The sequence below is a fragment of the Macrobrachium nipponense genome, chromosome 8, assembly GCF_015104395.2.
Source record: "Macrobrachium nipponense isolate FS-2020 chromosome 8, ASM1510439v2, whole genome shotgun sequence".
NCBI classification, from domain to species: Eukaryota; Metazoa; Arthropoda; class Malacostraca; order Decapoda; family Palaemonidae; genus Macrobrachium; species Macrobrachium nipponense.
The window spans coordinates 55997451-56023948 of record NC_087203.1 but is presented as its reverse complement, the minus strand read 5'-3'; the positions used below and the strand labels follow the sequence as shown (position 1 = coordinate 56023948).

General features: G+C 35.9%; 1 long non-coding RNA gene across 1 annotated transcript in view; it reads right to left on the bottom strand.

The window, feature by feature from the left end:
• Positions 1-26165, bottom strand: part of LOC135222791 (uncharacterized) — a 128829-nt gene extending 102664 nt beyond the window's left edge. Inside the window, exon 1 of the long non-coding RNA XR_010316339.1 lies at positions 26100-26165. This is a non-coding gene — a long non-coding RNA (uncharacterized LOC135222791). The remainder of the gene's footprint in view (positions 1-26099) is intronic.
• Between the last annotated feature and the right edge of the window lie 333 nt (positions 26166-26498).

Genomic DNA, 26498 nt, shown 5'->3' with positions numbered 1-26498 from the left:
GAAGAACTTGTGATCTGTGGATTCTGAGGGGTAACAGTAACAGCAGTGTGTGGAATCAGAGAAGCATATTACTAATAATTACCTAACAGATATGTAGGTATGGTGTATGAATCACCATTGTCTCTCAGAGTCCTGGATGTAAACAAAGTGAAAAAATGCTTCTTCTTGTTGGAACAACACTCGTATCAAAATTGGGTTACAAAACAGAGAAGGCAGGAGCAAAACATAGTACATCCTCAACTAATAATGTACCACACATACTTCTATAACACATCTTCAACCGCCCATCCAGGAACTCTCCCAGCTGCTTCATCTACACACTTTCATTCTCCCCATATTTTCTGTCTACAATAGTTCTTATACTCATCAAAAACTCACATGTCTCTTCCCTTCTCGATGCAAAATTTCTCAATTCGGGGAACCTCCCTCAAGAACACAGTTTTGGCCACTTTCTCCTCTGCCTCACTCAACCCTTCACTACTACTACTACTACTTCCAATATTCCTGTCATCCTCAACTTCTCAGTCCAAATTATCCCTCAAAACCCAGGAACTAGACTTCTCTTTCCTCACATTTTTCCCTTTTTGCATTCTCTTCTTTCCCTTTCCTTTTGTTTCCTCATCGCTTTCACTCGCCTCTCTCATACCGTCCTCACCCATGGCAGGTACTTCCTTTCCATTCTCAGAGATCCTTTTCCTTGCACCTTTTACCTCACCATTCTCACTTCCCCTTTCACCACCTAGGCTACTCTTGGTCATTTCAGCCACTTTCTTTGCCACCTCACACACTTTCTCATCCATCGCCTCTATCCTTGTAACCTATCTATTTTCCCTTGCCTGGCCTTCCTCTAACTTATCCTGAATGCTGATCAACATGTACGTCAGTCTCTCCCATCTCTCATTCCAACCTTTCTTCCCTTCACCTTACCCAAATCGTCCAAACTTGCTCCCTCTGCCATCTCCAATTATGTACCCCACTCTTCTTTACTATCTAGGCCCCATGTTGGGCGCCAAATTATTATGTAAGGGCTTTCAATATGGACGCAATTGGGGCAATATGATGGGAAAAGATTTGGAGGTTATCAAATGAAACTCTGATTTCCCTTAACCTAATTCATTTCCTTAACACTACAATTGCAATAAAAAAACTCCACAATCTAATAAACTTATCCTCCTATACCTAACTTAGCCTAACTTAATACTATATAAAATTCCTCAAAACTTATCCTAGCTTCCACGCGCCCCCCCCCCCCCCAACTATCAAAAGAACCTTAACCTAATCAAAGAATCCTAATCTAATTCTTCAGTTATATAAATCTACAATCCTTCCATCTTAATACTATCAGAAGAACCCCCTCCGATACTACAGTTTTTCCCCAACTATGGTCTTTGAGATTTCTTCAGATTGAACGTCAGCTTGCTCAGCGTCAATCAGTATATACGAAGCTGTCAACATCCTTCTTCCTACTGAAGGAATCAACTAGTATTTTGTTTCTTTCCAACTTGTCACACTTTATTTGCAGCAAGTCTGTCGAGATCAGCACCTTTTAGGGTTTAACGTCATGTAGTCCATTGTATCAGCTTCTGCACCTTTTATTATTTCATCAATTGCCACAAGGTAAGGCAACTACAACTCCAACACAGATTTTTTATCACAGTTCCCATCAGTAGACAACTACAGTAATGGAGTAATAGGAAGAAGAGAGGCCTGACCAAGTGTTTTTGGTGCTTTTCTACAATCTAGCAGCTTCATGTTCTCTCCCTATGTTCCTTAATAGGGATTGTATCCCTTCCTCTATTTGCAACAGCTCTTCTACAGTAATTGGCCTCTCTTATATTCCTAACTTCTCAAGCCACTTACACTTTGGGTTAAAGAAAAGCAAATCAATACACTGACACACTCAGCTAACTGCAAGTAAAAAAAAAGAAAGGAAAAAGCACAAACACGAATACACTTGCAAGCAACAGTAAATTTTTAAAGCATAATAAAAAGAAAAAAATCAACCACATTTACCAACTTTTAGCCTACTACACCGTGGAAAATCCCCTCTGCCAGTCTCCTGCCCCCAACAACCACCCTCTGTACACTCCACTTCTGCCTGCATCTTCATGTGATCTTCAAATTTTGTTCAGTTTATTTATATATGAAGCACATTTTTTGTATTTGTCCTTCAAGGAAACTTAATTCTGCAATTTTCATCACTTTCTTTCCTACTATCTGACAAAGTCTTACATATTTATCCATCAGGTTTTCCATCAACTGGTAAGTATACCAAAACTTCCTCTACAACCAAAAAATTCTCTTTTCTCAGCTTTGTGATCATAATTTTTTTGTATTTCTTCTTGATATTTCTGTACATATTTTTGTGCTAATTCCAAAGATTTTCTGGTGTTCCTCTTTCAATCTTCTAATGCTATAGCTCTATTACTTATTACTTTCGTATATCTGTTCCTTCACTAACTGAAGAGACCATAATCCCAGGTTAATTCATCAAAAGGTTGACAATCTGTTAGGATAGGTTTTAAAGGGGCAAATTTTGGATGATGGTGAGCCTTACATACTTTAACAACATATACTAAACAAATTTGACAAAATTGTTGTATGTTACCTTTCTTCCAAGGCCAAAACCAGTCCTGAGACAATTTTTCATAAGTTTTATTCATTGCATAATGTTGACATTTCATTTGCATGATCAATCTACGTATTAACATTTCTCTATGAATTTCGCCTAAGGTTGGAGAATCACTTTGTGAAGCCGTCAAACAATCATTTTGTAATAATACAGGCAGTCACCGTAATATGACAAGCTTGGCTTACGACATTATGGGTTTACGACCATAGATATAGACAGGAGAGATTGGACAGATAAGTGATGATCGTGTGTAAGTAAGGTGCCATTTTTATGCGATGATTCTGAGAAATGGCAGCGACTGCACAGACCAGTAGCAACAAAGCCACTGCTGTCCCATACAGCAACTATGTTCCATGTAGAAACAGGATCACACAGGAACAGGGGATCATATTTCACAAGATACTATGGTAGATTCACTTGAGCCGTGCATCTGATGTCTAGGCCTGTCCCTTACAACGCTCCTGATTGGCTGTTGATAAGCGAGCCACAGGGCTGGAAACTCTCAGTTTTGCTCGAGAGTTCACAGAGGCAGGATATATGATTTGATTCTTCCAAAAATTATAACTTTCATTACTCCTCAGTTTTACCTGCAGAAAAGGAGTGTTTCCGAATTTCATCACTAAACGTCTTCAAGCCAATTATTTAAGGATTATAATGATATAAGAATTATGTACTTCAAAAAACTTAATGCTAAAATATTTATAGTGAAATAAACATGAAATTCTCAATCAAAAATATATTCTTTCATTCCTTACATGACATCCCAGTGCATTCATCATTTACCATCTTGTGTTTCATACAATTTCGTAGCTTAAATATAATGGAAGAAAATCTACCAAACAAATCACAGGTAGGTCTATCAATATGAAAAAACAAGCAAAAGATTAAGAATATTAATTTCTCTCTTAGCTTTGTGTAGTCAGGAGTTGCTCACATGATCACAACGCCTCAATAGAAGTCTCATGGGGGGAAAAGAATATTAAGACTTTATTATCACCATCACCCTTTCATATCCTATGATGGAAATCTTTATATGAAAAAATTGTAACTTACATATAGATACCTTATCAAGGAAATTCATTTATCCCCATTGATTTCTTTCCTACAGTCAGTCCTCCTATATCCCTCCCATTATTCCTTTTTATTATTTAACGATTTGCCTCATAATTCTTATATCATTATAATCCTAAATCATTGGCTTGAAGATCTTTAGTGATGGAATTCGGAAACACTCCTTTTCTGCAGATAAAACCGAGGTGTAATGAAAATTATAATTTTTGAAAGAGTCGAAACATACATACTGCCTCTGTGAACTCTCGAGCAAGACTGAGAGTTTCCAGCCCTGTGATTGGCTTATCAACAGCCAATCAGGAGCGTCATAAGGGACAGGACTAGACATCAGATGCACGGTTCATGTAAATCTACTATAGTGACATTTTTCGTTCATGAAAATCTTTATAACTGTGTTGAAAGTTTGAAACAACTTCAAGTCAACTGCAATCAGCTACATGCCTGTTTTTGGAGCAAATAAAATAATATTGTAATAAGCTTTTTATTATACCTATTTGACATTGAATTCATGTAGCCTAATAAATTAGCATGTAGGGTTACTGCTAGTCCATAAACCATGGCAAGTGACAATTTTCCCTACTACTAATATTAAAATGTACATAGTATCATGAGGCCTAACCCTAGGCCTGCTGCAGCTTTAAGTATTAATGAAGTGTTATACTGTTATTTACCATGTTATCATTAAGTTCTCAAACCTCCTTGTATGCAGAGGACTCAGCTGAAATTGATTTGCCAGAATACTTAAAGGTAGTAGGCTATTCTTCAATTTTACCATAATCATTTTTATGCTATACTTAAAATTTATACAACACTATAGCTTTAAAAATAAACTTTATCAACTAGTTAGCCTGAAAGTAAACTTTACCAATTAGCCAATCTACCAGGGTTGATCATCAAATAACCAAGGGTAGCCTAACCTTAGCTTAGCAAAGGTAGCCTAACGTGGCATAACCTTCAGGAATGAAGATTTTTTTCTTTGTCCCTCTCCACAGACTATGAAATACATCTCAGTCTTGGCGACCTATGAAAGTCTAACTTATTCTAACAGGCTATCCTAACTTAGACTGTAGTGTAAATTACAGTCTAAATTACAGTGTAAATTACATGTCAGTATGACTGTGACATACTTCATAGCATTACATATGTACCTCCTGGTAACAATTGTACTTGAAGTTGTACAAATAGCTTCTATGTCATGGTTCAGATGCTTTGATCTGGTTCTGTAAAGTATGTACAGTGTACTTTCCAATGAATTGATGTAGATTGTAATGACATTTATACTGTAATTAAATAAGTACCTAGTTTCTCTTAGATGTGAGTTGCCTTGTAGGTTTAAATATGCCTTTAGAATATCTGCAGGTTAGTGTAGGACGCCCACTGTTAATATGTGAGATTCAGGACTGATTTTTGTCAATTTTGTGTTTGAGATTTCCTGACAAGAACAAAGAGCAAGACCATTACATTGCTTGGGTTAGAAACTGCAGACAGGAGAAAGCCAAACTATGGATCACATATTGCAGTAAGCATTTATGCCAAAAATCTTTCCAAGCCTCCTGGTATGCATGAGTTAAGTTTCTGCAAAAGACTTTGAAGTCCAGAATATGTTAAGAGGCAACAATGTGGCTACCAAAGCAGATTTAGTCTGATAAAGCCCCATCAACACTGTCGAGCTTTGCCCGATGAACTTTGTTTGATGTGACGTCAGAAGAGGGAAAAGTCATAACCGAACATGGTTTGTTGGGCAAAGCTTGACCGTGTGGACAGGCCTTAAGAAGTAACCGGATGGGGCAAGCCAGCATATACATCTGTACTGGCAACAACAAGATTTATACAGCCCTGCAAACTACAATATTGATTGTATCCTGCTAATAGTATCAGATACAGAAAATGTTCAAGTCCAGTAAAGTGATTGTACAGACTGTATTAAATATTGGCTGTCAGGTAACAGGCTATTAAACCTAGCCTATTATTATAATATTATTATGACTATGCAACAAGCTTATATGGAATGTCAGCATTGGAGATGACACTTATTTTAGCATACTCTTGTCAAATTTTACTGCCTGTCAGTTTGACCCATGAATAAAGAATGGCAATAATTTGTTCTGCCTCTGGAGAGTAAACCTGTAAATTTATGGTGGTAAGAAAGGCACATAATGTTGGCAAATTAGTCAACTTTATTGTTCAAGTGTATAAAAACTACAGTCTACAAAATAATTTTTTTTATTTCTACATATAGTACACATTGTCCTTAGTAAATGCTGCAAAGATCATTTACCATTCTTTTAAGACTGCTGAGAAAATTGGCTGTCAATGTAGTATGATCACAATGTTGTAATATCACCATATCGATAAAGAATTCCTTACTGAAATCAGGGAATTTTAAGATAGGTGACTGCACATTTTTTCTTTCAAGGTTTCGAACGCCAGTTGATGCGTTTCAGACCATATAAAATCTATGCCCCTCTTCATAAGATCAGTTAAAGGAGCTGCTATGATTGAATAGTTGCGCACAAACTTCCTGTAGTTACCCGAACACCCTAGAAATTGTTGAATGCCCTTAACATTAGTAGGTACCGGAAAGTTACGGATAGCTGACACCTTATCGTGGACTACCCAAAGACCTTGACTAGATACTGTAAAACTAAAACCTAAATAGACAAACACTGTCTTAAAAAACTCACATTTTAGAAAAGATTACAAGATCGTCCATATAGGCATGAAGGGTATCACCCAATAAGTCTACAAATACTATATTAAACATTCTGGTGAATGTAATTGGGGCGCAACGTAAGCCGAAAGGCATACGTAAAAATTCATAGTGTCCCCTGGCTGTGCTGAAGGCAGTGTATGGGGTACTCTCCTTAGCTAAGGGTACCTGGTGAAAGCTATTAAGTAATTCCAAGCTGGTGAAATATCTATTTTGTCCTAACAACAATAATTTATCGTCAGTACATGGCACCTTACAACGATCGGGAATCATTTCCACATTTAAGCGACGGAAATCTATGCAAATTCTCCAATTCCGATCTTTTTTTGGTACGACAATAAAAGGAAAATTATAGGGGACTGTTCGATTTCCTAATGACTCCTTCTTCTAACATCTTTCCAACTTCATCATTAATTTCATTCTGAAATTTCATAGGGAGTCGATACAAAGGTACGTAAATAACTTTATGCTTGTCTTTTATCCATATTTGGTGTTCAATGACATCCGTTTTCCCTAGATATTCCTCGCTATTGGAGAAAACATATTTAGATAAAAGTTCAAAAAATGTCTTCTGTATCCCCACTCTCTTGAATGTCTTTATTGATTTTACTTTTGATAGATTGTAAGAGGGATTCGTCAACAACGGGTTGAGCGTGATTAATTTCAGCAACGGTAAGAATGCGGTATTTATACACTTCCATATCCACGATATGTTGATTTTTGTGGAATACTAGATCGGTATTCAAGTGGTTACAGACTTCAATGTTAACCTGTTGCTGTGAGTCAACAGTGTATAATGCTTATGTCATGGAAAGTCCATTAATTTTCATTGCCTGGAAGGATTAAAATTTCAGATCCTGGCATGGTTTTCTTAACGCACTGAGATATACGAGGGTGCATTAGGCTCGAGAGATTGCATGCAAGCTGCCATTATGGGTGTTTAAGAGTTCTGTTGGGTCGCTTCGACAATGTCATGATTCATGAGACAGGTGATTGGTTCTTCTATGTATGTTACTGTTTGATTATCTGTCTTTTTTTGTCCAAAACGGATTTTAATGTGTTCGAAGATTTATAGAATTTTCCTTTGATAAACACGCCATTTTTGGCAGGAGCTAGGATAATATTTTAAGTGCACATGGATGGATATCCTACAATTACGACTGGATACATATCAATGTGTTGTACAACTATAAATGTGTCGGTAAGCGTGGGCTTACCCACATTGTACTGAACTTGAGTTACGCCTACAACACAGTTCGTTATTGCCAATGCCCAAAATTCATACTCCGGACCTCTCAATAGGGAAGTTCAAAAACAACAAGTGATGAGTCCATAAGTCCATGATATTACGTGGACTACCAGAATAAAAAAACAATGTAAAGGGCTGATATTCTAGATTTACGGCGTGTGAAGTAGGGCGTAATTCATCATTACTGATTATAGCATGATTTCTATGAAAATCTACGGGATCCTGCACTGATTTTTTGGATACAGTCGTGTGATTCATAGGAAAATTCTGTGTTTCACAGAAGTCTTCTAGATGACTAAATTTATTTTTCAATTCAAAGGATGTTGATACAGACAACCCAACATCACTCCCCCCCCCGCTGGAGTTAACCCCTTCAGCACTGGGACGTACACATATACTCTTTTTCGGTCCAGTAATAAAAGACCGCGACATACACTTATACGTCTTACATCCCTCCTCGAAAAGCAAAGCGGTTTTCTTCAGCTTGCATGGTTTCCAGACACAGTATTGTGTACGAGAGAGGTCCTGAAGCTCCACCCACAATTCATTCTAGCCAATGAGCATCTGATGGACGTCGTGGCGTCATTTTCATATGGGATATTAGGAGGGGTACTGGCCAACACATGCCAATACGCCTCAGGCTATTATCTGAGAAGGATGATCACGATTTTGTCCGTAAACCATGTAGATTTGAATTCCAAACCTTTTTCCCTTTTGATTGTAGATATTTTATGTTTTTTTCAGTATCATGTCAGATGATAGTCTTTCAGAGTAAGGGTCTGAGTACCTGCCAAATCTATCAGATGATGATTATAGTGTTAGTTTCTTAGATTGTATTTCTTTAATATACTATCACATATGAATTTTGTAATTACAGTTATTATTATTATTATTATTATTATTTGAAAGTATTAAAAACAAATAGTACAAGTACATAAAAAATCTCGAGTCTCAGTAAATGAAAGAGAGAGAGAGAGAGAGAGAGAGAGAGAGAGCGAGAGAGGAGAGAGGATAGAGAGAGAGAGAGAGAGAGAGAGAGTGGAAAGAGAGAGAGAGAGAGAGGAGAGGAGAGAGAGAGAGAGGGGGGGGGGGGGGAGGGGAAATTTCATGAACACATGATTGCAACACAGCAGCTCTTTCCCCTCCTGGCTATCACAGAACTTGATATATCTGACAGTTTTAGTACCTGGATTTCGAGAAAAGGTTACTGAAAGAAGACTGGGATTTCCTTCATTCTTCCATAATTTTTTAAATATATAAGCTAAAATCTTACTAATTCACTATGGTATTTTCTTTAATGAATTGATATTATTGCTGTATAAATTAATATTAATATTTGAAAATAGTAAATCATTTATTTATCATACAAAAAAACATACATCTTTGTAGGAGAGAGAGAGAGAGAGAGAGAGAGAGAGGAGAGAGAGAGAGAGAGAGAGAGAGAGAGAGAGAGAATTATTATTTTTATTATGTGATATTTCAACTTATTAAAACTTACTAATACAGTTACTTATATACAGTAATTAATCAAAATTAAATATTTTGAAAATTAGTAAATCATTTTTGTATTATAAAAATGTATTTAGTCATGAAAATAAACATCAAAATACACTAATTAGTGATTATTTTTGTCGGAAAATACAAAAAGAGAGAGAGAGAGAGAGAGAGAGAGAGAGAGAGAGAGAGAGAGAGAGAGAGAGAGAGAGAGAAACTATGGTTTTTATATCCAAGTCTGAGTATAAATGGATTCTTTAAGTGAAATAATGTTTCAATGATATTTTGCCGTTTTGTATTAAAGGATATGTATACTGTTTGAGAATGCTTCCTTATCCTTGACTATGGTTACCATACAGTTTAATAGCGTAAATTGATTCATGCGCCCTCCGCTCAGAAACTAGTTCTGCATATGAGGTATCGTTAAAAAGCATAAAAAAACTGTCGTAACCTTGGAAATTTGCGTTGTAATCTAACCAGAAACCTAATTTTTGTTAATTATGTATACTGGAAACAAGCAATGATTTTTTCATTATTTGTGCTTTTGGACTGTTATAAACAGCGCATCCCAAGCTAGTGTATTCATTCGCTTCGCATATGAGGCGTCACTAAAAAAATTAAAATAATACGACATAAAAAGTGTCGAAAATCATCATAACCTGAAAAATTTAATTTTTGTTGTAATCTAACCAAAACTTATTTTTATTAATATACTGTGCTAAACTATAAAGGATTCTTATCATAGTATGCGTTTTTTAAAAGCGTCGTTAACTCGGAGCGTCGGAAGCGTCAGCGTCGTAACCTCGGAACAAGCGTCGTAACCCAGGGCGGATTTTTCAATGAATATTTAAGAAAAAGCATCGTAACCTCGGAACGTCGTAAGCCGGAGCCGTCGTAACCCAGGGACCGCCAGTATATATAATATAAAGATATATATATATATATTTTGTTACGAAGTGCCAAGTATCTGGTTACCATTCATCAATTATTTCCTCACCAAAAGCCAGACACCTGAACCCTCATAACAGGTACTGAACGACTGAATACTCTAAAGGCAACAGTGATCCCTTAACAACTTACCAGTATTGCAGAAAATCAGACTAAGTTCATCAAAACAGGTGTGAGGTAATCTTGTAAGTAATTAAATTAATCAAAGGGCATCACTCCATCAACAACTTTAAAAGTCTAAGTATTTCCCTGATTTCAGAAGTCTAGGTACTTCCCTGGTTCTAAGTCACTTCAAGTAAATTGAAGGAAAGCCGATCAATTACCACTCTATGTTTCTACCTATCATCAATATAATCAAATGCAAATATACTGGTTAGAAATGAAATACTTATAAAAATGTTAAATACAAAAAATTTATTATTAAACTCAAAGTTTATAAGTGAAATTCACAACATCAGGGAAAATTACTGTGACTTGAAAACAAAGTAAAGTTTAATTAATTCTTGAATTAAATAAGTAAAATTAAATCAAAATTAATTTATCACAAAATTCAAGAAAATTAATTCAATTGAAATTCAAATCAATTCACAAGTGCTAAGCAATAATAAAACTTGAAAAGAATTCTAAGTTAATGTAAATTAATTCACAAGTGTTAAATTTAATTAAATGTGCAATGATTAAGCAATGAAAATAATTAAGTCAATTAAATTGTGAATGCAAATGAAAATACAGAAAAATGTGGACAGTATCAAAATAAAAAGGCACACTTCAACAAGAAAATTAACATATATGCACAAAATGAAACAAACACAAAACACAAAAATTTGCAATGTGTAAAAAGTGAAAAAATTTTCACTCAAAACATTGTAACCATCAGTTTTTACCAAACCACTGTTCCTATCAGTTATTAGTTATTAGTTAACCACTGTTCCTATCAGTTATTAGTTTCTTACCAAACCATCATAACCATTAGATAATAGTTGCAACTAATAAAAATATAACACTTTACCTTTTTGGTATACCAATTTCTTTCTTTGCTGCAGGCTTGTTTCACTTTACCAAAAACCAGGCGCCGTTACGAAACAATGTTTCTTCAGATTACACAAAAAACACTAATAACACTAAATAAACTCTAAGAAATATCAAATATGAAATTCTCAAGTTACGAGTGACCAATTTACAGTACGAAATAGTTTCATTACTTAAAAGATCAAAAGTGCTATGCGATGGAGAGAGAGAGAGAGAGAGAGAGAGAGAGGAGAGAGACGAGAGAGAGAGAGAGAGAGAGAGAGAGATCTGAACGCCTCGCGGTTCTAAGATATAATGAAATCTCTTCCTTTGTGGAAACTGGACAGGGGAGATGACAAAACGTTTTGAGACAATAATGCTTCCAGAAGCTTCGAAATCTTACGCAACTATTTATACAAAATGTGTAATCTGCACATGGTACTCGGCAAGACATACACGTATAAGACCAGTCTGTTAAAAAAAAAAAAAAATAAGACATGTACTCTACTCAATCGATCGAAGCAGAAGGTCTTATCTCACTTGATGACAGATTCCCAAAACACATTGAAGATTCGAGCTTGCTTATCAAGTGTGTTGACAGATTAGGAAAGCAAACAGAGCTAATCTCACAGTGTTGACATAATAGGGAAACAATCGTAGTTTCAAATGGACAAAGAAAATCTCTCTCTTTTTACATTCTATGTCATATATATATTCTTTTACATTATGTTATGCGAAATCTGAACACACATTTTAAACATCCTATCTCTAAGCTATCTAGGAATCTGAAAAAATGTTGCACAATTCTACATAACATTTTATATAGTCACAGAGGAGACATATGCATTTTGAAAGTAACAATATATAATAATTTATATATATATATATATATATATATATATATATATATATATATATGTATGTATGTATGATGTATGTATGTATGTATGTATATATATATATATATATATATATATATATATATATATATATATATATATATGTATATATATATATGGTAATATAATATATATATATATATATATATATATATATATATATATATATATATATATATATATATATGCTACATCCTTCAGTCCCCAATAACACTGTGGTGAATGAAACTTTTATGTAATTTAATTTTGTTTACACTTACAAGGTAAATTGCAATTATATAAAATTTTACAAAATTCAGTATGTAAAGAAAATAAAACAAAAATATGTATATACCATGTCTAAGGGACAAATCGTCTTATGCACCACTTTCTGATTTCTTAGATGCCTTCACTTTCCTTAATTCTTTCTGATATGAAGGATTTATATTTATTATTTATCTTCTTGTTCCCCATTTCTTTTGTTGCATTAGGAAATGTTTTCTTTAGTTTCTCAAATATCGATTGATAAGCTACATTTCTTTTGTGTTTGTCAGAATATTCTTTACTTTTTATATTCCACAGACATTGCTACGACTTATAAATCTTGAAGAACCCCGTCCAGAACTCTTTATCTATCGAAAGTCTGACAAGGTGAACGATATCCTCTTCTGTGCCGTTTCTTGGTAAATGAACCTCCTAGTTCACCAGGACGACACTCATGGTCAAACTATCGGTTCTGTACGACTTAATCTGAAAAACCCCTATTTGACCGAGTTGCTCATTCAAACCTCAACTGTCAGGTTTATCGATCCCGCTTGACTGCCGGGCTTGATCAGATCTGACCTGACTAAAAAAAACACCCCACTCACATTCAAACTTGCTTAAACCCCCCCCCCCCACCCCCATTTCGATCAGGCATGACAAATCCCATCTGACGTGAGTGGCCGGCCTTAGACTATCTTTGCTAAGCTAAGGTTAGGCTATATAGGCTACCCTTGGCTATCTGATGATCAACCCTGGTAGACTGGCTAGTTTGTAAAGTTTACTTGTAGGCTATAGTTTATTGGTAAAGTTTACTTGTAGGCTAGCTAGTTGCTACACTTTACTTTCAAAGCTATAATGTAGTATAAATTTGAAGTATAGGGTAAAAATGACAGTTAAAATTGAAGAATAGCTTATTGACTTCGTGTTCTGGCAGATCAAATTCCTCAGAGTCCTCTACATACAAGGAGGTTTGAGAACTTACTGATGACAGTAAATAACAGTATAATGCTTCATTAACACTTAAAACTGCAGCAGGCCTAGGGCTAGGCTTCATGATACTAGGTACATTGTAGTAATAGTAATAGGGAAAATTGTAGACTTAACCATGGTTATATAGATTGACTGTACCAACCTGCATGCTAATTTATCAGGCTACATGCATTTAATGTCAAATATGCTTTAATAAAAACCTTATCACTACATTCATTATTTTATTAGCTCAAAAAGCAGGCATGTAATTGACTGCATGTTGACTGTGATCTTACACGTTTACTTGAGGTTGTTTCAACAGTTATAAATTGTTACCATCTAGTGAAATATGATCCTGTTTCTGTATGGAACACAGTTCATGGCCCAGCACTGGGCGCCATCTTTGTTGCTACTGGTCTCTGCAGTAACTGCCATGTGCAGATTCTTAAACTAAGTTGCCTGATGTAGAAATGTTATTCAGTAACAAGTCCACTTTATTACAAAAAAATTCCACTATAAATTTCACAGTAATCATATCATCAAAAGATAATATACTACACTACCCTATCTTGAGAGGGTTCTAGTCTAAGAGAACTACTAGATATAGTTTTGCATTCTCTCTAAGCTTTTGCTGCATTGTCAATCTTTTTCTCTCCTACTACGGTACGCTATCAGTTTCTCCATATTCTCATTAGACCATTCAAAACAATGATCACAACAATTGTTTAAATAATATAACACACCATGAGGTATTTCTATATAAACATTCCGCATCCTTCGTCCCCACGAATACGAAAGCCACCAGGAATTGAGGCCTCAAATGAATTTTGCTGTTTATGTAATGAAAAAAATATTCCTTTAATTATTAGTGACTTATTTAGGAATTGATTCATCATCCTCCTCTAATATCTTTACATTACTGTTGTTAGAGTGATTGGAACTGTAAAATGTTTTCGTTTTTGTTGCGGACGTGGTGTGCGTAGCAGTGTGGCCAGTCCCTTGTTTTGATTTTCTTTCACTTTGAGGATGGGAGCGCTGTCCTGAATCTTTCGTCTGCTTTTTGGTAACACTAGCAAAACATGGAAGGATCACAAATGCTCTCGAAGGTGTGAGAAGGACGTCAACCGGTCCACCCTTCATTTTGGCTATTTTACCAAATTATTAATACAAATTATTCTCTATCCCTTGCAATGTAAGCTTTTACAGTCGTAATATTGCCGTTAGTTCATTAGTTGGAACAGATCACTATCATGAAAGAACAGCAGCAGACGAGGATTCAAGTGCAGAGTTGCATGCCCAGTCGAACGTGATTGCAACGCCTTAACGTGGAATGCTTTCATTGTCGTGAAAGATGCTTCGCATTCATTAGTTGTCATGAGATTTTGCTGTGCTAGTTTGAGTTGTAACTTAGCGTTTGACAGGCTTGTAAAACATTAAAAAAGTGATTATAAGTGTTGTTTGCATTAAGTTTTTTTAAATACCAGTGCCAAAGGGTACCACAAAATGGCCGTCCTACAGGGCATCTTGGGGTTACCCCTACCTCTCTCATGGAAATTTCCACTGCCGATCATGATCTTAGACTAGGCTATACAGTAATTTAAGGCGGCCTACCCTAGACTAATCCTGTTTGAATGAGTAATTATGACTATTAATTTTAAATATAGTTAGGCTATATATGCATATAAATCCATGGAAAACTTAATTACATAGGACTTAGCCTATACCCTCATTAAACCTAACCTAACTTTGTGGCCTATTGTAACCTAGTCAAAAGTCAGCCATGTAAACTTTGCATAGGCTACCCTTAACGATTTCTGAAGAGGCCTAGGCTAGACTATATCCTGTTGAAAGGCACCTTAGCTTAATTTTACCTCATTTTAGTTTAAGTTTTTCTCAGAAATCTTTCAGGTAGCCTTATCCATTGACATATATTGTGTACATACATTTAGTATTGTGTGGAGTACGGTATCAAATGATTTACACCTTAATGTAAATTAATTGATTCCAGGTCTGCTCCAAGTTTGATACTTATCCTATTATGAAGGAAAAGCAATTCCCATAGTATGTAGTTGATGTATTTTTTTGAGGTCTCTCAATATAAAATTTTTTTTTTTTTTTTTTAAACTACTCACTTGTATGTTTTCTGGAAATCAAAAATCAAATAAAAGGAATATTTCCAGGGATCTAGTCCAGGAGTTCTGAAGACTAGGTAAATTAACCAAGTCCAGGAGACTAGGCCTGGGAGAAATTTGGCATGATGCAATGAGTAATAAAGAAACGAACTGAGTACCAGGGATTTTCTTGAGCCATCGTACCTTACCACTAAAAATGGAAATCAGCACTTCAATTGCCTCCCAGTGGGAAGACATCACCTGGCCTCATCAGTAATAAGACCCATACACACAAGGAATATCATGCAATAGCAAGTAGGACAGGCCTACCCATTCCCAGGCAGCGTAAACATCAGTAGTCTTCATACCCACTGTGCCAACTATGACACAGTACCATTCTCCAACCCATCTCCAGATAAGAAGACTGACAACAGTGCATATGTATAGTAGTTGTATTATCATTCTCTTATCTTAATGTCTTGGTGGGGGAAAAATTCTCCCATGACATTTAGTTCGAGCCCCTGGGGGTTAATTACAGTCATCCGAATAAATATTACTTAAAATTCTTGTTCAGGAGGTAAAACTGCAAAGAAAAACCACAACTGCCATAGTCTAGGATGCCGCGGCATAGTAATATAGATCTACCCAAGTGGTGATTGGTATAAATTAGAAACATTGTGATGTTATACTCTCAGACAGATCCATAACTAAAATACAGGTAATTCTAAGCCCGCATTCCGCAGTACAGTAGACTATGGCAGTTAACGTTTTCCTATGCTATTTTACCTGCTGAACAAGAATTTAAAGTAATATTTATTCTGTCGACTGTAATTAAACCGTAATTTACCTCTGAAGACTACATGACAGTACAAGGGGTACAATGTACCAACTACAGAGTTTAAAAGTAAATAACAGATTAGTTACAGTCGACCGGAAAAATATTACCTTAAACTCTTGTGAGGTAAGAAAAATAACAGAAAAACGTCAATTGCCATAGTCCACTTCGAATGAACGATCTTCGAAGTGTTGGTTCGGGGCCATGAAACGTAAACAAACCGCCACATTTGAATGCTGGTAGGGGGTGTGGGATACGTTAACTAACAGGGAACCATATGTACGGTAAAGGGGTGGGGGGGGGGGGGGGGGGGGTACCGGGAGAGGAAGGCAGAGGTACAAGTTGGTAAAGCCACACTGGGATATGGTGGTAAATAATTCCCAATAAATATCACCGACATCAAAAGCACTGAACCTTTGGAACACTAAAACACAATATAACAAAGTACATAAAGATTAGGAACCTTATCTTAACCCTCTTACGCCGGAGCGGTAAATAAAAAATTGTCTCCCGTGTGCCGGAGGGGTTTCGGAGTGAGCGCGGAAGCAGAAAAAATATTTTTTTCAAAAAATCACAGCGCGCTTAGTTTTCAAGATTAAGAGTTCATTTTTGGCTCCATTTTTGTCATTGCCTGAAGTTTAGTATGCAACCATCAGAAATGAAAAAAATTATCATTATCATATATAAATAATGCGATATATGATAGCGCAAAAACAAAATTTCATATATAATTGTATTCAAATGGCACTGTGCGCTAAACGTTAAAGGTAACAAGTTACTTTTTTTTTCGTAGTAATGTCACAAAATAATGCATGAATTCGTAACGCGCGGACGTAAACAAATTTTTTTTTCAAAAATTCCACCATTAAATCTAAATATTGTCCTGAGACTTCCAATTTCTATTCCAAATGAAGACAATGATTGAATATTACTATACTGTAAGAGTATTAGCTTACAATTGCAGTTTTCGACCATATCTGACGAGTTAAATTTGACCGAATGTCGAATTTTTTTATATATATATATATTTTATATGCAATTATTTCGGAAATAAGAAAAGCTACAACCTTCAAATATTTTTCGTTTTATTCTACATAAAATTGCGCACATTTTCATATATAAAACTCTATGAAATGCCTAATATGAAACGGAGCAAATATTCCGAGAATGGGACGTACGTATTTCGGAGGTTTGTGGCGGAGAATCCGCGAGCGGAGGGAAGGAAAGATTTTATTTTAAATTCACCTTAAATCTAAATATTTTGCTAGAGACTTCGAATTTGTTTCAAGATGAAGATAAATGACTGAATATTACTAGACTGTAAGAGTTTTAGCTTACAATTGCGTTTTCGACCATTTCGGTAGAGTCAAAGTTGACCGAATGTGGTTTTTTTTTCTATTTATCGTGCTTTTTTTATATGCAAATATTTCAAAAATGAGTAAAGCTACAACCTTCAATTATTTTTTGTTGTATTCTACATGAAATTTCGCACATTTTCATATATAAAAACTTTATGTAACAGCTAATTTAAAATGGTGCAAACATTACCACAATCGTACGTATGATTTTTTCGGAAGAGTTACTGCGCGGACGTAAAGAAATATTATTTTTTTCATAAATTCACCATAAATCAAAATATTGTGCTAGTGACTTCCAATTTGTTACAAAATGAAGGTAAATGCTTGAATATTACTAGAATATAAGCGTTTTAGCTTACAATTGCATTTTTTGACCATTTCGGTAGAGTCAAAGTTGACCGAAGGTTGAAATTTTGGCAATTATCGTTATTTATATGAAAATATCTCAAAACTGATTCAAAAGCTACAACCATGAGTTGTTTTTAATTGTATTGTGCATGAAATTGCGCACAATTCCATATATAAAACTTTATATAACAGCTAATTTTAAAATGGTGCAAACATTACCACAATCGCATGTATGATTTTTTTCGGAGGAGTTACCGCGCGGACGTAAGGAAAAAGTTTTTTCATAATTCACCATAAATCGAAATATTGTGCTAGAGACGTTCCAATTAGTTGCAAAATTAAGGGTGGAAAATGATTGAGATTACTAGAATATACGCGTTTTAGCTACAATTGCGTTTTTCGATCATTTCGGTAGAGTCAAAGTTGACCAAAGGTTGAAATTTTGGCAATTATCGTTATTTATATGAAAATATCTCAAAACTGATAAAAGCTACAATCATGAGTATTTTACTGTTGTATTTTACATAAAAATGTGCACATTTTCATATATAATCCTTCATGTAACGGCTAATTTACAATGGTGCAAAAATTATGTCAAAGTGACGAAATAATTTCCGAGATGTGTCATAGATACTTTTTAGTGCGGCAAGAAAGAAATTCGCACTTGCGCGCCTCTGCGTAACGTTTGTAAACAAAACAACACCTTGATCCGTGAACTCCCAGCATCCCCCAAGGCGTGATTCAAAAGTTTTAGGCTGGTAGGCCTATAAGTATTTTTTCCGCAAATTAAAAAAAAAAAACTTTTGTAAGTCGACGTAAAATACATCCAGTCGGCACACGGGAGACAAAAAATGTCGACGTAAAATACGTCCAGTCGGCGTAAGAGGGTTAAAGGGGTGGAGGATAGAGTTCAGCAGCCGCTTTCACGATGGCATGGAGCCTCGTCTTGGGGTCGTGGAAGTGGATTTTAAAGTATGCCACTGCCATGATCTTGACAGTATATTACCAACCTTTCATACTCCCCCAAGTAATGGGCTGAAATGTCCTTATAACTAACGAAACAGTTAACACATGTACGGGGCAGAGTCGAGTTAGTAATGAGACCCGGAGGAGGTGGAGGTGCCTGGGAGTGCTTCCGCCATCTGGCTGGTTGATAAGTGAAGTGAGACGCTGGCAAGTTTGTCAGGAGGAAGGGGGGGGGGGGGGGGGGGGGGGGGGGGGGGGGGGGGGGGGGGGGGGGGGAGGGTGGAGACCAGACGGGTGAAAACAGGGTAGGAGGATGGGGTGGGGGGTAAATATTCACGTTTGTGAAAAAAAAACCACAAACACTGTACTGGGATGGGCGGACAATATAGGAAATGAGGGAGGCCTGTTTGGGGGTAATTGAACTTGACAAATGTTGAGTGAAATCGTACAAACATAGCTTCTTTTATGTTTATGAAACCAAAGTTATCGTGTATTATTATTAAAGTAAAAAATATTGCAATGAAACCTTACTGTAGGAACACATATTTTACATAAGAGCTAATAATCCATACATACATGAAAATATATATTATATATCTATACACAGTTTTTTACATCTGGTACTTAAGTATAAAATATCAAGTACAAGTCTAAGACCATTTTAGTGAATAATGAATAGAATATTATCATGTTTCAAGGATCTGAGTGGCCAGTTCAGGGGGTGATTGAACATAACAAGAAATGTTGAGGACAATTGTAAAAATTGTGTAACCTAACCAGTGGGCTTCCCCCATCCCCATAGCCCCCCTTAAAGGAAGGCAGTCTTAGAAGTGTAACATATAGGTTAGGATAGTAACCAAACCAACCTAACCTACCCTAACCTAGTAGAATGTGTTACCCGACTGGGGGGGCTCGGCCCCCCCCTAACCCCCCTTGAAGGAAGGCAATCTTATTAGTGTAACATATAGCTTAGGATCGTAACCTAACCTAACCTAGTAGAACGTGTTACTTGACCGGGGGGCTTCGCCCCCGTTGTACCCTCCCCTTAAAGGAAGGCAATCTTAGAAGTATAACATATAGGTTAGGATCGTAACCTAACCGACTTAACCTAACCTAACCTTGTAGAACATGTTGCCTGACTGGGGGGGCTCCGCCCCCGTAACCCCCTTAAAGGAAGGTAATCTTAGAAGTATAAACAAATACAGGTTAGGATCGTACCTAACCAAACCTTACCTAACCTAGTAAAAACATGTGCCTGGCCGGGGGGGGCCCTTAAAGGAAGGTAATCTTAGAAGTGTAATATATAGGTTAGGATCGTAACCTAACCTGTCCTAACCTAGTAGAACATGTTGCCTGACCATGGGGGGGGGCCCTCTGCCCCCCTTACCCCCCTTAAAGGAAGGTAATCTTAGAAGTGTAACATATAGGTTAGGATCGTAACCTAACCTAACCTAACCTAGTAGAACATCTTGCCTGACCGGGGAGGGGGGGTCTGGACCCCCGTAACCCCCCATAAAGGAAGGTAATCTTAGAAGTGTAAAATAGAGGTTAGGATCGTAACCTAACCAACTTAACCTAATAGAACAAGAAATTGTTATGGGTCAGACAGGCATGTAAAGGTGAATATAGAAAAAAGAAGGGAGAAAAAATGCGTGTAAATTGGAATGCCTGTAAAATGAAAAGATGTAATACCAATTTCACAAAAAATGTAATACCATCAATTTCACGTCATTGACAGAAAGGTCTCGAAACGTCCTAAAACCGCCTTCTAGTCCCACCCCTCATGAGACTTTCAGTGGCCTGCCCTCAATTGGAACGTAATATTGTAAGATATATAAGGCAACATTATGAAGTGAGAACAAGTCGGGGCACATATTAAGCAATACTATGATAAAGAGAACAGAAATAAAAGCTTGAAATAATATTACACAATTACAAAACAAATGAGGAAAAGGAATATGTAACAATGCATAAATCCTCCCCAAAAACCTCCTATTGCAACGTAGGGTTAATAATGCAACATAATTGGTTAAATACATATAACCCCCTACAAAATCCCCATCATTTATCTCCTTAGGAAGTTTGTGTCTGAACTAAAAGCTCCCTCATATCTCGGCGCATGCGCAGTAGGATTCGGCGTCATAATAGCAGTAGCAATAAGTGGATTTTGGCTATGTAATGGCTCTATTATTGGTTTATTTATCGCTTTATTTAAGCTTGTATTTCGTGTTTCAAATGTCATAAATAAGAGAAAATGACTCAATAACACTAGAAAACCTTCCCCCAAGTGTTTTACCCCACCCAAAACCCCGCATTCCCATCGGTCCCCCTTACCGTAGGATACAGTTGGACGGCATAATTCGCCCAAGTGTTTTACTCCACCCAGAACCCCGCATTCCCATCGGTCCCCCTTACCGTAGGAGAGAGTTAAAAGGTAAATTACACATTCATTACAGCCGGCTGAAAAAATATCTTATATTCTTGTTCGGGAGGTAAAACTGTATAGAAAAATGTCAACTGGCATAGTCTAGTTCGCTGCGGAATAAGGGCTTAAATCTACCAAAATACAAACCCAAGATCGTGGTCCATTGCCAAGAATAATAATAATAAAAAAAACACAAGGTCAAGTCAAAGCAAGTTGAACACTGTTACCACTACTAGCGAAAAAGAATTACTGAAATTTGAATACCAAACCAGGACTGCTGTTTCATCCCTCACCCTCACCTAGTTGGGTTAAACCAAGACCACCGAGACAGAAGGCCTGTTCGATGTTTTGTGATGTAAGCACAGGTAGTCCGAGCTCCTAGCACTGACTACGCTGCCAGACGAAAGAAATCTGAGCAAACCCTCGGCAAAATCTATCATTTTTGGTCTGCCAGTTATTGATTTACTTATTTTCTCGTCTACACTAATTAGTGTGCACCAAATAATACCTACTCGAAACACAATTGTAAGATTAATATAAAAGGCAGAACCAAAACATTTTGTTTAGTTACAATACAGTCTACCAAAGAATAAACAGCAGTGCATGGGTTTACATGACAAAAAAACATGGTTCTTTCTACTATATGTGAATGAAATAATTCTCTCTTACATACAGTCATTATTTGGTATTTAAATTTTCTAACTTTCTCTTTGGCTACAATAGCTATGTTCTTGAACAACACAACAATTACTCAACGAAACGTTGGTAGAAACCCATATTCTTAATTTCTCCGTTTTCTGTACTATAACCTTCATTACTTATTGGGCAGCTTATCTATTAGTATTTACCTTTTGACATTTAAATTCATGATTGTCGACCAAATGTAAAATTTTTACATTTGCATCCTGAATAAAAGGGAGTGATTTTTTCCAATAGTTAGTAAAGCTTGAACGATATATTCGTTGGATATTTGTAAAACTAAATGAACATTTTGTTTCTCAAAGGTGTAGGGAGATAATGCTTTTAATGATAGTTTATGAGAATGTTCATTGAGTAAACACTATATCATGAAGTTTTTCAAAGGGCTGAATGGTGCATAATGAATTTCATTTTCCAAATTATTGACATCAAACTGAGGTAACTTCATTGTTTTATTTATAACTTACTGGCCAAGCCAATTATTCCTGATATATTTTGACAATTTTACTGAAACACACGAACAAGGGCATTTGTTACTCTGAAATGGGTGAGGATACACTTTAGACAGCTGCTGGGAAAATAGGACATTGCTTTCCCAATGATAGCATTATGATGTTACAATGCAAAACACGTTAAAAATTATTTTTTCTAAGCAAATAATTACCTTCAGTGTGCAGTGCAGAACATCAGCTTTTATGCTTTAACCCTCTTACGCCAAATGGACGTATTAAACGTCGAGTCAAAATGTCTCCCGTATGCCGAATGGACGTATCATACGTAGACTCAAAAAAGTTTTTTTTAAAATTCGCGGAATAATACTTATAGGCCTACCAGCCAAAAACTTTTGAATCACGCGCCTTGGGGGATGCTGGAAGTTCAACGGATCAAGGCGTTGTTTTGTTTACAATCGCTAAGCAGGCGCACAAGCGCGAATTTCTTTCTTATCGCACTAAAAAGTATCAGTGCACATATCAAAAATTATTTCGTCACTTTGACATAATTTTTGCACCATTTTGAATTATCCTTTACATGAAGTATTATATATGAAAATGTGTGCAATTTCATGTAAAATACAACAAAAAAAATACTCATGATTGTAGCTTTTATCAGTTTTGAAATATTTTCATATAAATAACGATAAGTGCAAAAATTTCAACCTTAAGTCAACTTTGACTCTACCGAAATGGTCAAAAAACGCAATTGTAAGCTAAAACTCTTATGTTATAGTAATATTCAATCATTTGCCTTCGTTTTGAAACAAATTGGACGTCTCTAGCACAATATTTCGATTTATGGTGAATTTATGAAAAAACAGTTTCCTTACGTTCGCGCAGTAACTCTTCGATAAATTTTTTTTGTGCGATTGTCCTAATATTTGCACCATTTAAATTTGCCGTTACATAAAGTTTTATATATGGAAATGTGCGCAATTTCATGCACAATACAACTAAAAAAACACCCATGGTTGTAGCTTTTATCAGTTTTGAAATATTTTCATATAAATAACGTTAAGTGCAAAAATTTCAACTTTCGGTCAACTTTGACTCTACCGAAATGGTCGAAAAACGCAATTGTAAGCTAAAACTCTTATATTCTAGTAATATTCAAACATTTACCTTTATTTTGCAACGACTTGGAAGTCTCTACCACAATATTTCAATTTATGGTGAATTTAAGAAAAAAAAAAAAATTCCTTACGTCCGCGCGGTAACTCTTCCGAAAAAATCAGAATTTTTTTTGTGCAATTGTCGAAATGTTTGCACCATTTAAAATTAGCTGTTACATAAAGTTTTATATATGAAAATGTGCGCAATTTCATGTAGAATACAACTAAAAATGATTGAAGGTGTTAGCTTTTCTTTTTTTTTTTGAAATATTTGCATATAAATCACATAAATAGAAAAAAACCACGTTCGGTCAAATTTGACTCTACCGAAATAGTTGAAAAACGCAATTGTAAGCTAAAACTCTTACGGCCTAGTAATATTCAGTCATTTATCTTCATTTTGAAACAAATTTGAAGTCTCTAGAACAATATTGTGATTTATGGTGAATTTTTGAAAAATATATTTACTTCCCTCCGCGCGCCGATTCGCGGCCGCAAGTCTCCGAAATGCGTACATCGCATTATCCTAATATTTGCTCCTTTTCATATTAGCCGTTTTATAGAGTTTCATATATCAAAATGTGCGCAAATTCATGAAAAAATACATAAAAATAATTAAAGGTTGTAGCTTTTCCCATCTTCGAAATATGTGCATATAAAAAAATATATATATAAACATTTCGACATTCGGTCAACTTTAACTCGTCTGAAATGGTCGAAATCTGCAATTCTAATCTAAAACTCTTACAGTATCGTAATATTCAATCATTTGTCTTCATTTTGAAACAAATTGGAAGTATCTAGAACAATATTTAAATTTACGGTGAATTTTTGAAAAAAAAAAATTTTTACGTCCACGCGTTACGAATTCATACATCATTTTTTTATAATAATATTTTTCCGGTTTTGCTTTTATTGTTTTACAATGTATTATATATCAAAATGATTGCAATTTAGTGTACAATACAACGAAAAATAACTTGTTAGCTTTGACCGTTTTTTGCACAGCGTGATTTGAATACAATGTATGATTTTTTTTTTTTCGCTACCATATATGGCATTATTTACATATGATAATGATATTATTTTTCATTTCTGATAGTTGCATACTAAACTTCAGGCAATGACAAAAAAAGGAGCCAAAAATGAACTCTTTAATCTTCAAAACTAAGCGCGCTGTGATTTTTTGAAGAAATTATTTTTTCCGCTTCCGCGCTCACTCCAAACCGGACCCGGCATACGGGAGAGGTTTTGATTTTTAGGGCTTCGGCGTAAGAGGGTTAATTGGGAATTTGTGCAACTTAACTTTACCTGTTCAACAAAGTAAAATGCACCTGTTGCAGCTTCACTATAGCCAAAAGCTGAAATAACAATATTTTTGCTTTTATAAAGAAAATGTGGTATTAAGTACGTGAGTATCATCCAACATCAGTATCACTATTTTGTCATTGGGTAGTAATGATTTACATTTACTCTTAAGGTACATAAAAAATTTGAGTCCTTTTGTTATGATGCTGGGCAGACCTGTTTGAAAAAACTCTCTCCTGATGGTACAGTAACTATAGGTTTAACAAAAACACAATATTACCAGCTCTGATGAATAATCAAATTTACTCAGTCATAACTAGAGCTAAAATTATTGCCAAAATGAAATAATAGTTTTATAACAGCAATGTAATATATAGGCTATTGCAGTGTTAAAAATACATTCAGTAGTATCAGCTCTCTGGAGTTATTGATTATCAGCTTAATGATATTTGTATCATGAACCTCTGTAGGTATCTTGAGGTCTCCTAAGTGACGTACTTCATTGACATGAAAAATGCTTGTACTGTACAGTTAGGCTTAACTGTAGGTAGGGCATTGTGGCCAAGTATGGCATTTCATTAATCTGTACTGAAGTTTTACCCGTGGAAGAAGTAAGATGGTCTTTAAATATTTTAACGTATATATATGAGCACTGAAACCTAGTGATGCAATGAGGATAGGTTAGGTTAGGTTAGTGACATTTCTAATATAGGCTCTTCTTTTAAACCTGTAACCCTTAGAATACTATGCCAGTCTACTTTTTATCACCCTAACCCATCTAGGCCCAAAAGGTTTGTTCCATGCCTTTGACTATTGTCAATGGAAACTTACCCCTATTTCCCCACCACTAGCTAGGCTACACTGAGAATTTAACTTAGGCTAGCCTATACCTATTCGACTCTGTTAAGCATTGGTTGACATGAATTCCTACTAAAATTCAATGTAGGCTAAACCAGTCTTTCTTTATATTGTACCTGACTTTGTTGCTCACAACTCCTACCTTGAAGGCAGACTGTATTTCTATTGCAGTCAAAAGTCATCCAGAGAGAAAAGTCAAATAGGTAATACCTGTTGCAGTGAAGTTATTGCCGAGTTTATCTCCTTACCACAGTAAGTTCGTCAGAAAAGGACACTAGATGTACCCATGGCTTGCTACTTCATGATGCCATATAAGTTTTATGTTCCAGTTCATAAATAAAACAATGGAACCACGAAAATACCTCGTGTCCAAGTGATGTAAGGGTCGGGAAGTGGAAGGAGAATCGGACGTGAGCCGCCAGTCGTCGCGTCGGAGAGTCGGACTACCAGGGTCGACGTCATCATGTCATGACGTCACATCGAACAGGCCTCCTCCTATTCTCGGTGGCCTTGGTTAAACAACGGGAGCTTTCGCTAAAAATCTAGTTAAATTTAAATTTCTTGCTGAACATTCCCCACGGAACTCAATATATGAAGGGTGAGGATCACAATAAAAAAAATCATTTTCTGCAATATTCTGTATTTTCATATTATTTTCGTCACTAAATACTGTACTACTATGTATTTAGCATTCAGGGGAGCGTAATCTGTCAGTTATACTGCCCACAAGGGTACATGTTGCCACACTGTGGTCAAATAAA